General features: G+C 41.9%; 14 non-coding genes and 5 pseudogenes across 14 annotated transcripts; all 19 read left to right on the forward strand.

The window, feature by feature from the left end:
- Positions 1-178: 178 nt before the first annotated feature.
- LOC127922186 (5S ribosomal RNA) lies at positions 179-297 on the forward strand. Its single transcript, XR_008110641.1, has one exon. It is a non-coding gene; the product is annotated as a 5S ribosomal RNA (ribosomal RNA).
- Positions 298-2,645: 2,348 nt separating this feature from the next.
- Positions 2,646-2,764, forward strand: LOC127922200 (uncharacterized; annotated as a pseudogene).
- Positions 2,765-3,326: 562 nt separating this feature from the next.
- On the forward strand, positions 3,327-3,446 carry LOC127922196 (uncharacterized; annotated as a pseudogene).
- Positions 3,447-4,021: 575 nt separating this feature from the next.
- Positions 4,022-4,140, forward strand: LOC127922195 (5S ribosomal RNA). The gene has a single exon (XR_008110650.1). It is a non-coding gene; the product is annotated as a 5S ribosomal RNA (ribosomal RNA).
- A 236-nt stretch (positions 4,141-4,376) lies between these two features.
- LOC127922197 (5S ribosomal RNA) lies at positions 4,377-4,495 on the forward strand. Its single transcript, XR_008110651.1, has one exon. It is a non-coding gene; the product is annotated as a 5S ribosomal RNA (ribosomal RNA).
- A 234-nt stretch (positions 4,496-4,729) lies between these two features.
- LOC127922201 (uncharacterized) lies at positions 4,730-4,846 on the forward strand (annotated as a pseudogene).
- A 184-nt stretch (positions 4,847-5,030) lies between these two features.
- Positions 5,031-5,149, forward strand: LOC127922202 (5S ribosomal RNA). The gene has a single exon (XR_008110652.1). It is a non-coding gene; the product is annotated as a 5S ribosomal RNA (ribosomal RNA).
- A 240-nt stretch (positions 5,150-5,389) lies between these two features.
- Positions 5,390-5,508, forward strand: LOC127922203 (5S ribosomal RNA). The gene has a single exon (XR_008110653.1). It is a non-coding gene; the product is annotated as a 5S ribosomal RNA (ribosomal RNA).
- A 232-nt stretch (positions 5,509-5,740) lies between these two features.
- On the forward strand, positions 5,741-5,859 carry LOC127922204 (5S ribosomal RNA). The gene has a single exon (XR_008110654.1). It is a non-coding gene; the product is annotated as a 5S ribosomal RNA (ribosomal RNA).
- A 139-nt stretch (positions 5,860-5,998) lies between these two features.
- On the forward strand, positions 5,999-6,117 carry LOC127922187 (5S ribosomal RNA). The gene has a single exon (XR_008110642.1). It is a non-coding gene; the product is annotated as a 5S ribosomal RNA (ribosomal RNA).
- Positions 6,118-6,355: 238 nt separating this feature from the next.
- LOC127922198 (uncharacterized) lies at positions 6,356-6,474 on the forward strand (annotated as a pseudogene).
- A 243-nt stretch (positions 6,475-6,717) lies between these two features.
- LOC127922188 (5S ribosomal RNA) lies at positions 6,718-6,836 on the forward strand. Its single transcript, XR_008110643.1, has one exon. It is a non-coding gene; the product is annotated as a 5S ribosomal RNA (ribosomal RNA).
- Positions 6,837-7,078: 242 nt separating this feature from the next.
- LOC127922189 (5S ribosomal RNA) lies at positions 7,079-7,197 on the forward strand. The gene has a single exon (XR_008110644.1). It is a non-coding gene; the product is annotated as a 5S ribosomal RNA (ribosomal RNA).
- Positions 7,198-7,439: 242 nt separating this feature from the next.
- On the forward strand, positions 7,440-7,558 carry LOC127922190 (5S ribosomal RNA). Its single transcript, XR_008110645.1, has one exon. It is a non-coding gene; the product is annotated as a 5S ribosomal RNA (ribosomal RNA).
- A 242-nt stretch (positions 7,559-7,800) lies between these two features.
- LOC127922194 (5S ribosomal RNA) lies at positions 7,801-7,919 on the forward strand. The gene has a single exon (XR_008110649.1). It is a non-coding gene; the product is annotated as a 5S ribosomal RNA (ribosomal RNA).
- Positions 7,920-8,160: 241 nt separating this feature from the next.
- On the forward strand, positions 8,161-8,279 carry LOC127922191 (5S ribosomal RNA). The gene has a single exon (XR_008110646.1). It is a non-coding gene; the product is annotated as a 5S ribosomal RNA (ribosomal RNA).
- A 242-nt stretch (positions 8,280-8,521) lies between these two features.
- LOC127922192 (5S ribosomal RNA) lies at positions 8,522-8,640 on the forward strand. Its single transcript, XR_008110647.1, has one exon. It is a non-coding gene; the product is annotated as a 5S ribosomal RNA (ribosomal RNA).
- A 242-nt stretch (positions 8,641-8,882) lies between these two features.
- On the forward strand, positions 8,883-9,001 carry LOC127922193 (5S ribosomal RNA). Its single transcript, XR_008110648.1, has one exon. It is a non-coding gene; the product is annotated as a 5S ribosomal RNA (ribosomal RNA).
- Positions 9,002-9,234: 233 nt separating this feature from the next.
- On the forward strand, positions 9,235-9,353 carry LOC127922199 (uncharacterized; annotated as a pseudogene).
- The last annotated feature ends 727 nt before the right edge of the window (positions 9,354-10,080 follow it).

Consider the following 10,080-nt stretch of genomic DNA (forward strand, 5'->3'; position numbering starts at 1 on the left):
GTAAGCAAGATTAGTTTGTATTTCATCCAACAATCTGTGCTACAAATTATGGCTGCAGTATATGCAATTTCTTCCACTTTTTGACTGACACAAAGATACTTATCTACATGGTGAAAATGCAACAGCTGTTAATCACACTCACTTTGACTTTATATAGTGCACCAAGAGATAGTTTCTCGCTTACGACCACACCGGCCTGAGTACGCCTGATCTCGTCTGATCTCAGAAGCTAAGCAGGGTCGGGCCTGGTTAGTACTTGGATGGGAGACCGCCTGGGAATACCAGGTGTTGTAAGCTTTTGTCAACTCTTTGTCCGTTTCTTCCCACAAGGCGGAAATATGTGCCCTCGCTTTGAAATAAGTAAGCAAGATTGGTTTGTATTTCATCCAACAATCTGTGCTTACAAATTATGGCTGCAATTTCTTCCACTTTTTGACTGACACAAAGATACTTATCTACATGGTGAAAATGCAACAGCTGTTAATCACACTCACTTTGACTTTATATAGTGCCAAGAGATAATTTCTCTCTTACAGGCCCCTTTGTGCAGTGCGCCTGATCTCGTCTGATCTCAGAAGCTAAGCAGTCCCAGACCTGGTTAATACTTGGATGGGAGACCGCCTGGGAATACCAGTGTGTTGTAAGCTTTTTGTCAACTCTTTATCCGTTTCTTTCACAAGGTAGAAATATGTGCCCTCGCTTTGAAATAAGTAGGCAAGATTAGTTTGTATTCATCCAACAGTCTGTGCTGCAATTATGGCTGCATTGCCATTCTTCCACTTTTTGGCTAATAGATGCTTATCTACGTGGTGATACAACAGCTGTTAATCACACTCACTTTGACTTTATATAGTGCACCAAGAGATAGTTTCTCGCTGCAAACCACAGGCACAGTGCTGATCGTGCAGTCTCAAACCAGCAGTGCTTGACCTGGTTAGTACTTGGATGGGAGACCACCATAGGAATACCAGGTGTTATCTTTTCTCAACTCTTTGTCCGTTTCTTCCCACAGCGAGAAATATGTGCCTCGCTTTGAAATAAGTAAGCAAAGATTAGTTTGTATTTCATCCAACAATCTGTGCTACTAAGTGTGTTGCAGTATATGCAATTTCTTCCACTTTTTGATGACACAAGAGATCATGGTGAAATCACGGCAACTGTTAATCTGCACTCCTTTGTTTATATAGTGCCAGGATAATTTCACCAAACCACGTCTACCGTACAATCAGCCTGATCGTCGATCTCTCGGAAGCTAAAAGCAGGGGTCGGACTACTGGTTAATGCTTGGATGGGAGACCATCCTGGAGATACCAGGTGTTATGAAAGCTATCTGACTCTTTGTCGTTTCTTCCTAGAGGCGAGAATATGTGCCCTGCTTTGAATAAGTAAGCGAGATTGGTTTGTATTTAATCCCGACGATGTACTTACTAAAATTGTAACGTATATACATTCTTACTATTTGCTTTTTGGAGTGACTACAAGATGCTTATCTACATGGTGAAAATGCAACAGCTGTTAATCACACTCTTTGACTTCTATAGTGCACCAGAGATAGGTTTCTAGCTTACGACCACACCGGCCTGAGTACGCCTGATCTCGTCTGATCTCAGAAGCTAAGCAGGGTCAGACCTGGTTCAGTCACTCAGGATGGAGACTGCCTGGGATACCAGGTGCTTGTAAACTTTCAGTCAACTCTTTGTCCGTTTCTTTACCAGAGGCGAGAATATGTGCCCCTCAGCTTTGAAATAAAGTAAGCAAGTTAGTTGTATTTCATCCAACAATCTATGCTACGAGTTATGGCTGCAGTATATGCAATTTCTTCCACTTTTTGACTGACTACAAAGATACTTATCTACATGGTGAGATAACAATGATATAATCACACTCACTTTGACTTTATATGGTGCACCAAGAGATAGTTTCTAGCTTACGACCACTACCGGCCTGATGTACGCTGATCTCGTCTGATCTCAGAAGCTAAGCAGGGTCGAGACCTGGTTAGTTACTTCCGGATGGGAGACATGCCTAGGAATACCAGGTCGAATTGTAAGCTTTGTCAACTCTTTGTGCGTTTCTTCCACTGACGGAAATATGTGCCTCAGCTTTGAAATAAGTAAGACAGGATTAGTTTGTATTTCATCCAACAATCTGTCTACTCAATTCTATTATGCAGTTCTTCCACTTTTTGACTGACCACAAAGATGTCATGCATGCTAAAGTGACATTATGGCTGTTAATCACACTCACTTTGACTTTATGATAGTGCCAGAGATAGTTTCTAGATGCTACATTACCGGCCTGAGTGCACGACACTGATCTCGTCAGATCTCAGAAAGCTAAGCAGGTCGGACCTGGTTAAAGTGCTTGGATGGGAGACCGCCTAGAGAATACCAGGTGTTGTAAGCTTTTGTCAACTCTTTGTCCATTTCTTCCCACAAGCGAAATATATGCCTAAACTTCCAAATAAGTAAGCAAGATTAGTTTTATTTTCATCAACAATCTGTGCACTACAGAGTATATTTTACAGTATATGCAATTTCTTCCACTTTTTGAGTGACACAAAGATACTTATCTGCAGTGAAAATGCAACAGCTGTTAATCACACTCACTTTGACTTTATATAGTGCACCAAGAGATAGTTTCTAGCTTACGACCACACCGGCCTGAGTCACGCCTGATCTCGTCTGATCTCAGAAGCTAAGCAGGGTCGGGCCTGGTTAGTACTTGGATGGGAACCGCCTGAGAATGCCAGGTGTTGTAAACTTTTGTCAACTCTTTGTCAGTTTCTTCCCACAAGTGGAAATATGTGCCCTCGCTTTGAAATAAGTAAGCAAGATTAGTTTGTATTTCATCAAACAATCTGTGCTACCGAATTATAGCTGCAATTTCTTCCACTTTTTGACTGACACAAAGATGCATGGTAAGAAATGCAGCAGCTGTTAATCACACTCCTTTGACTTTATATAGTGCACGGGAGATGGTTTTCTCGCTTAAGACCACACGCCTGATCGTCTGATCTCAGAAGCTAAGCAGGGTCGGGCCTGGTTGGTACTTGGATGGAGACAGCCTGGAATACCAGGTGTTGTAGCTTTTTGTCAACTCTTTATCGTTTCTTCCACAAAGCGGAAATATGTGCCCTCGCTTTGAAATAAGTAAGCAAGATTAGTTTGTATTTCATCCAACAATCTGCTACAAATTATAGCTGCATATATGTACAATTTCTTCCACTTTTGAGTGACACAAAGATGCTTATCTACATGGTGAAAATGCAAACAGCTGTTAATCACACTCACTTTGACTTTATATAGTGCACCAAGGAGATAATTTCTTACGACCACCACCGGCCTGAGTACGCCTGATCTCGTCTGATCTCAGAAGCTAAGCAGGGTCGGGCCTGGTTAGTACTTGGATGGGAGACCGCCTGGGAATACCAGGTGTTGTAAGCTTTGTCAACTCTTTGTCCGTTCTTCCCACAATGGAAATATATGTGCCCCTCGCTTTGAAATAAGTAAGCAAGATTAGTTTGTATTTCATCCAACAATCTGTGCTACAAATATGGCTGCAGTATATGCAATTTCTTCCACTTTTTGAGTGACACAAAGATACATGGTGAAAATGCAACAGCTGTTAATCCACACTCACTTTGACTTTATATAGTGCACCAAGAGATAGTTTCACCAAACACGACCACACCGGCCTGAGCACGCCTGATCTCTTCTGATCCTCAAGCTAAGCAGGATCAGGGGCCCCTGGATTACTACTTGGATGGGAGACGCCTGGGAATACCAGGTGTTGTAAGCTTTGTCAACTCTTTGTCCGTTTCTTCCCACAAGTGAGGAAATATATTGCCCCTCCTTTGAAATAAGTAAGCAAGATTAGTTTGTATTTCATCCAGCAATCTGTGCTACAAATTATGGCTGCATATAATTCTTCTTCCACTTTTTGACTGACACAAAGAATGCAACAGCTGTTAATCACACTCACTTTGACTTTTATATAGTGCACCAAGAGATAATTTCAGCTTTACGACCACACCGGCCTGAGTACGCCTGATCTCGTCTGATCTCAGAAGCTAAGCAGGGTCGGGCCTGGTTAGTACTTGGATGGGAGACCGCCTGGGAATACCAGGTGTTGTAAGCTTTTTGTCAACTCTTTGTCCGTTTCTTCCACAAGGCGGGAAATATGTGCCCTCGCTTTGAAATAAGTAAGCAAGATTAGTTTGTATTTCATCCAACAATCTGTGCTACAAATTATGGCTGCAGTATATGCAATTTCTTCACTTTTGACTGACACAAAGATACTTATCTACAGAAAATGCAACAGCTGTTAATCACACTCACTTTGACTTTATATAGTGCACCAAGAGATAGTTTCTTGCTTACGACCACACCGGCCTGAGTACGCCTGATCTCGTCTGATCTCAGAAGCTAAGCAGGGTCGGGCCTGGTTAGTACTTGGATGGGAGACCGCCTGGGAATACCAGGTGTTGTAAGCTTTTTGTCAACTCTTTGTCCGTTTCTTCCCACAAGGCGGAAATATGTGCCCTCGCTTTGAAATAAGTAAGCAAGATTAGTTTGTATTTCATCCAACAATCTGTGCTACAAATTATGGCTGCAGTATATGCAATTTTTTCCACTTTTTGACTGACACAAAGATACATGGTGAAAATGCAACAGCTGTTAATCACACTCACTTTGACTTTATATAGTGCACCAAGAGATAATTTCTCGCTTACGACCACACCGGCCTGGTCTGCCTGATCTCGTCTGATCTCAGAAGCTAAGCAGGGTCCGGGCCTGGTTAGTACTTGGATGGGAGACGCCTGGAATGCCAGGTGTTGTAAGCTTTTTGTCAACTCTTTGTCCGTTTCTTCCCACAAGGCTGAAATATGTGCCCTCAGCTTTGAAATAATAAGCAAGATTAGTTTGTATTTTGACTGACACAAAGATACTTATCTACATGGTGAAAATGCAACAGCTGTTAATCACACTCACTTTGACTTTATATAGTGCACCAAGAGATAGTTTCTTGCTTACGACCACACCGGCCTGAGTACGCCTGATCTCGTCTGATCTCAGAAGCTAAGCAGGGTCGGGCCTGGTTAGTACTTGGATGGGAGACCGCCTGGGAATACCAGGTGTTGTAAGCTTTTGTCAACTCTTTGTCCGTTTCTTCCCACAAGGCGGAAATATGTGCCCTCGCTTTGAAATAAGTAAGCAAGATTAGTTTGTATTTCATCCAACAATCTGTGCTACAAATTATGCTGCAGTATATGCAATTTCTTCCACTTTTTGACTGACACAAAGATACTTATCTACATGGTGAAAATGCAACAGCTGTTAATCACACTCACTTTGACTTTATATAGTGCACCAAGAGATAGTTTCTTGCTTACGACCACACCGGCCTGAGTACGCCTGATCTCGTCTGATCTCAGAAGCTAAGCAGGGTCGGGCCTGGTTAGTACTTGGATGGGAGACCGCCTGGGAATACCAGGTGTTGTAAGCTTTGTCAACTCTTTGTCCGTTTCTTCCCACAAGGCGGAAATATGTGCCCTCGCTTTGAAATAAGTAAGCAAGATTAGTTTGTATTTCATCCAACAATCTGTGCTACAAATTATGGCTGCAGTATATGCAATTTTTTCCACTTTTTGACTGACACAAAGATACATGGTGAAAATGCAACAGCTGTTAATCACACTCACTTTGACTTTATATAGTGCACCAAGAGATAATTTCTCGCTTACGACCACACCGGCCTGAGTACGCCTGATCTCGTCTGATCTCAGAAGCTAAGCAGGGTCGGGCCTGGTTAGTACTTGGATGGGAGACCGCCTGGGAATACCAGGTGTTGTAAGCTTTTTGTCAACTCTGCTGCAGTATATGCAATTTCTTCCACTTTTTGACTGACACAAAGATACTTATCTACATGGTGAAAATGCAACAGCTGTTAATCACACTCACTTTGACTTTATATAGTGCACCAAGAGATAGTTTTCGCTTACGACCACACCGGCCTGAGTACGCCTGATCTCGTCTGATCTCAGAAGCTAAGCAGGGTCGGGCCTGGTTAGTACTTGGATGGGAGACCGCCTGGGAATACCAGGTGTTGTAAGCTTTTTGTCAACTCTTTGTCCGTTTCTTCCCACAAGGCGGAAATATGTGCCCTCGCTTGAAATAAGTAAGCAAGATTAGTTTGTATTTCATCCAACAATCTGTGCTACAAATTATGGCTGCAGTATATGCAATTTCTTCCACTTTTTGACTGACACAAAGATACTTATCTACATGGTGAAAATGCAACAGCTGTTAATCACACTCACTTTGACTTTATATAGTGCACCAAGAGATTTCTCGCTTACGACCACACTGGCCTGAGTACGCCTGATCTTGTCTGATCTCGGAAGCTAAGCAGGGTCGGGCCTGGTTAGTACTCGGATGGGAGACCGCCTGGGAATACCAGGTGTTGTAAGCTTTTTGTCAACTCTTTGTCCGTTTCTTCCCACAAGGCGGAAATATGTGCCCTCGCTTTGAAATAAGTAAGCAAGATTAGTTTGTATTTCATCCAACAATCTGTGCTACAAATTATGGCTGCAGTATATGCAATTTCTTCCACTTTTTGACTGACACAAAGATACTTATCTACATGGTGAAAATGCAACAGCTGTTAATCACACTCACTTTGACTTTATATAGTGCACCAAGAGATAAGTTTCTCGCTTACGACCACACCGGCCTGAGTACGCCTGATCTCGTCTGATCTCAGAAGCTAAGCAGGGTCGGGCCTGGTTAGTACTTGGATGGGAGACCGCCTGGGAATACCAGGTGTTGTAAGCTTTTTGTCAACTCTTTGTCCGTTTCTTCCCACAAGGCGGAAATATGTGCCCTCGCTTTGAAATAAGTAAGCAAGATTAGTTTGTATTTCATCCAACAATCTGTGCTACAAATTATGGCTGCAGTATATGCAATTTCTTCCACTTTTTGACTGACACAAAGATACTTATCTACATGGTGAAAATGCAACAGCTGTTAATCACACTCACTTTGACTTTATATAGTGCACCAAGAGATAATTTCTCGCTTACGACCACACCGGCCTGAGTACGCCTGATCTCGTCTGATCTCAGAAGCTAAGCAGGGTCGGGCCTGGTTAGTACTTGGATGGGAGACCGCCTGGGAATACCAGGTGTTGTAAGCTTTTTGTCAACTCTTTGTCCGTTTCTTCCCACAAGGCGGAAATATGTGCCCTCGCTTTGAAATAAGTAAGCAAGATTAGTTTGTATTTCATCCAACAATCTGTGCTACAAATTATGGCTGCAGTATATGCAATTTCTTCCACTTTTTGACTGACACAAAGATACTTATCTACATGGTGAAAATGCAACAGCTGTTAATCACACTCACTTTGACTTTATATAGTGCACCAAGAGATAATTTCTCGCTTACGACCACACCGGCCTGAGTACGCCTGATCTCGTCTGATCTCAGAAGCTAAGCAGGGTCGGGCCTGGTTAGTACTTGGATGGGAGACCGCCTGGGAATACCAGGTGTTGTAAGCTTTTTGTCAACTCTTTGTCCGTTTCTTCCCACAAGGCGGAAATATGTGCCCTCGCTTTGAAATAAGTAAGCAAGATTAGTTTGTATTTCATCCAACAATCTGTGCTACAAATTATGGCTGCAGTATATGCAATTTCTTCCACTTTTTGAGTGACACAAAGATACTTATCTACATGGTGAAAATGCAACAGCTGTTAATCACACTCACTTTGACTTTATATAGTGCACCAAGAGATAATTTCTCGTTTACGACCACACCGGCCTGAGTACGCCTGATCTCGTCTGATCTCAGAAGCTAAGCAGGGTCGGGCCTGGTTAGTACTTGGATGGGAGACCGCCTGGGAATACCAGGTGTTGTAAGCTTTTGTCAACTCTTTGTCCGTTTCTTCCCACAAGGCGGAAATATGTGCCCTCGCTTTGAAATAAGTAAGCAAGATTAGTTTGTATTTCATCCAACAATCTGTGCTACAAATTATGGCTGCAGTATATGCAATTTCTTCCACTTTTGAGTGACACAAAGATACTTATCTACATGGTGAAAATGCAACAGCTGTTAATCACACTCACTTTGACTTTATATAGTGCACCAAGAGATAAGTTTCTCGCTTACGACCACACCGGCCTGAGTACGCCTGATCTCGTCTGATCTCAGAAGCTAAGCAGGGTCGGGCCTGGTTAGTACTTGGATGGGAGACCGCCTGGGAATACCAGGTGTTGTAAGCTTTTTGTCAACTCTTTGTCCGTTTCTTCCCACAAGGCGGAAATATGTGCCCTCGCTTTGAAATAAGTAAGCAAGATTAGTTTGTATTTCATCCAACAATCTGTGCTACAAATTATGGCTGCAGTATATGCAATTTCTTCCACTTTTTGACTGACACAAAGATACTTATCTACATGGTGAAAATGCAACAGCTGTTAATCACACTCACTTTGACTTTATATAGTGCACCAAGAGATAATTTCTCGCTTACGACCACACCGGCCTGAGTACGCCTGATCTCGTCTGATCTCAGAAGCTAAGCAGGGTCGGGCCTGGTTAGTACTTGGATGGGAGACCGCCTGGGAATACCAGGTGTTGTAAGCTTTTTGTCAACTCTTTGTCCGTTTCTTCCCACAAGGCGGAAATATGTGCCCTCGCTTTGAAATAAGTAAGCAAGATTAGTTTGTATTTCATCCAACAATCTGTGCTACAAATTATGGCTGCAGTATATGCAATTTCTTCCACTTTTTGACTGACACAAAGATACTTATCTACATGGTGAAAATGCAACAGCTGTTAATCACACTCACTTTGACTTTATATAGTGCACCAAGAGATAGTTTCTCGCTTACGACCACACCGGCCTGAGTACGCCTGATCTCGTCTGATCTCAGAAGCTAAGCAGGGTCGGGCCTGGTTAGTACTTGGATGGGAGACCGCCTGGGAATACCAGGTGTTGTAAGCTTTTTGTCAACTCTTTGTCCGTTTCTTCCCACAAGGCGGAAATATGTGCCCTCGCTTTGAAATAAGTAAGCAAGATTAGTTTGTATTTCATCCAACAATCTGTGCTACAAATTATGGCTGCAATTTCTTCCACTTTTTGACTGACACAAAGATACTTATCTACATGGTGAAAATGCAACAGCTGTTAATCACACTCACTTTGACTTTATATAGTGCACCAAGAGATAATTTCTCGCTTACGACCACACCGGCCTGAGTACGCCTGATCTCGTCTGATCTCAGAAGCTAAGCAGGGTCGGGCCTGGTTAGTACTTGGATGGGAGACCGCCTGGGAATACCAAGTGTTGTAAGGGAATACCCCCCTGTATTGGACAAAAATGAATGGCATGTCATTGGCATCGGACAAACCATATACACATTGGCCAATACCACCCAATTCGGCGTTGATTCATCCAAAGTGTATTGCAAATGCCATATGGTAATTGCCAGTTGTAACACTTTAAAAATTCAACAGGGGGCAAATGCGCTCCACCGGGGTTTTTCATATTGGATATGTAACCCAAATTAATGTCCAAAAGTAAAATTTTGAAAAAATGAACTTTTTTTTCAAAAAACTTATCACCCCATAAAAAAGTGCTTTCTGGACCGTTTTTCGAAATTCTTTCGATTTTTTTGTCAATTACACATGTGTAAGAACTGTATGAATATACTTTTGTCCAATTTTATTATCATAATTTTTTTTTTTTTTTTATATGCGCATAAGGAATATGTTTTGTCCAATTCCAATATGATTTCATAGGAAGTCAAAAGTCAAAAGTCAAAAATGTCAAAATTTTGTAAAAAACTTCACACACCCATAAAAAGTGCTTTCTGGACCGTTTTTCGAAATTCTTTCGATTTTTTTTGTCAATTACACATGTGTAAGAACTGTATGAATATACTTTTGTCCAATTTTATTATCATAATTTTTTTTTTTTTTTTACATGCGCATAAGGAATATGTTTTGTCCAATTCCAATATGATTTCATAGGAAGTCAAAGTCAAAAGTCAAAAATGTCAAAATTTTGTAAAAACTTCACA

This window comes from Oncorhynchus keta, unplaced genomic scaffold, assembly GCF_023373465.1.
Source record: "Oncorhynchus keta strain PuntledgeMale-10-30-2019 unplaced genomic scaffold, Oket_V2 Un_contig_24921_pilon_pilon, whole genome shotgun sequence".
In the NCBI taxonomy this organism is placed as follows: Eukaryota; Metazoa; Chordata; class Actinopteri; order Salmoniformes; family Salmonidae; genus Oncorhynchus; species Oncorhynchus keta.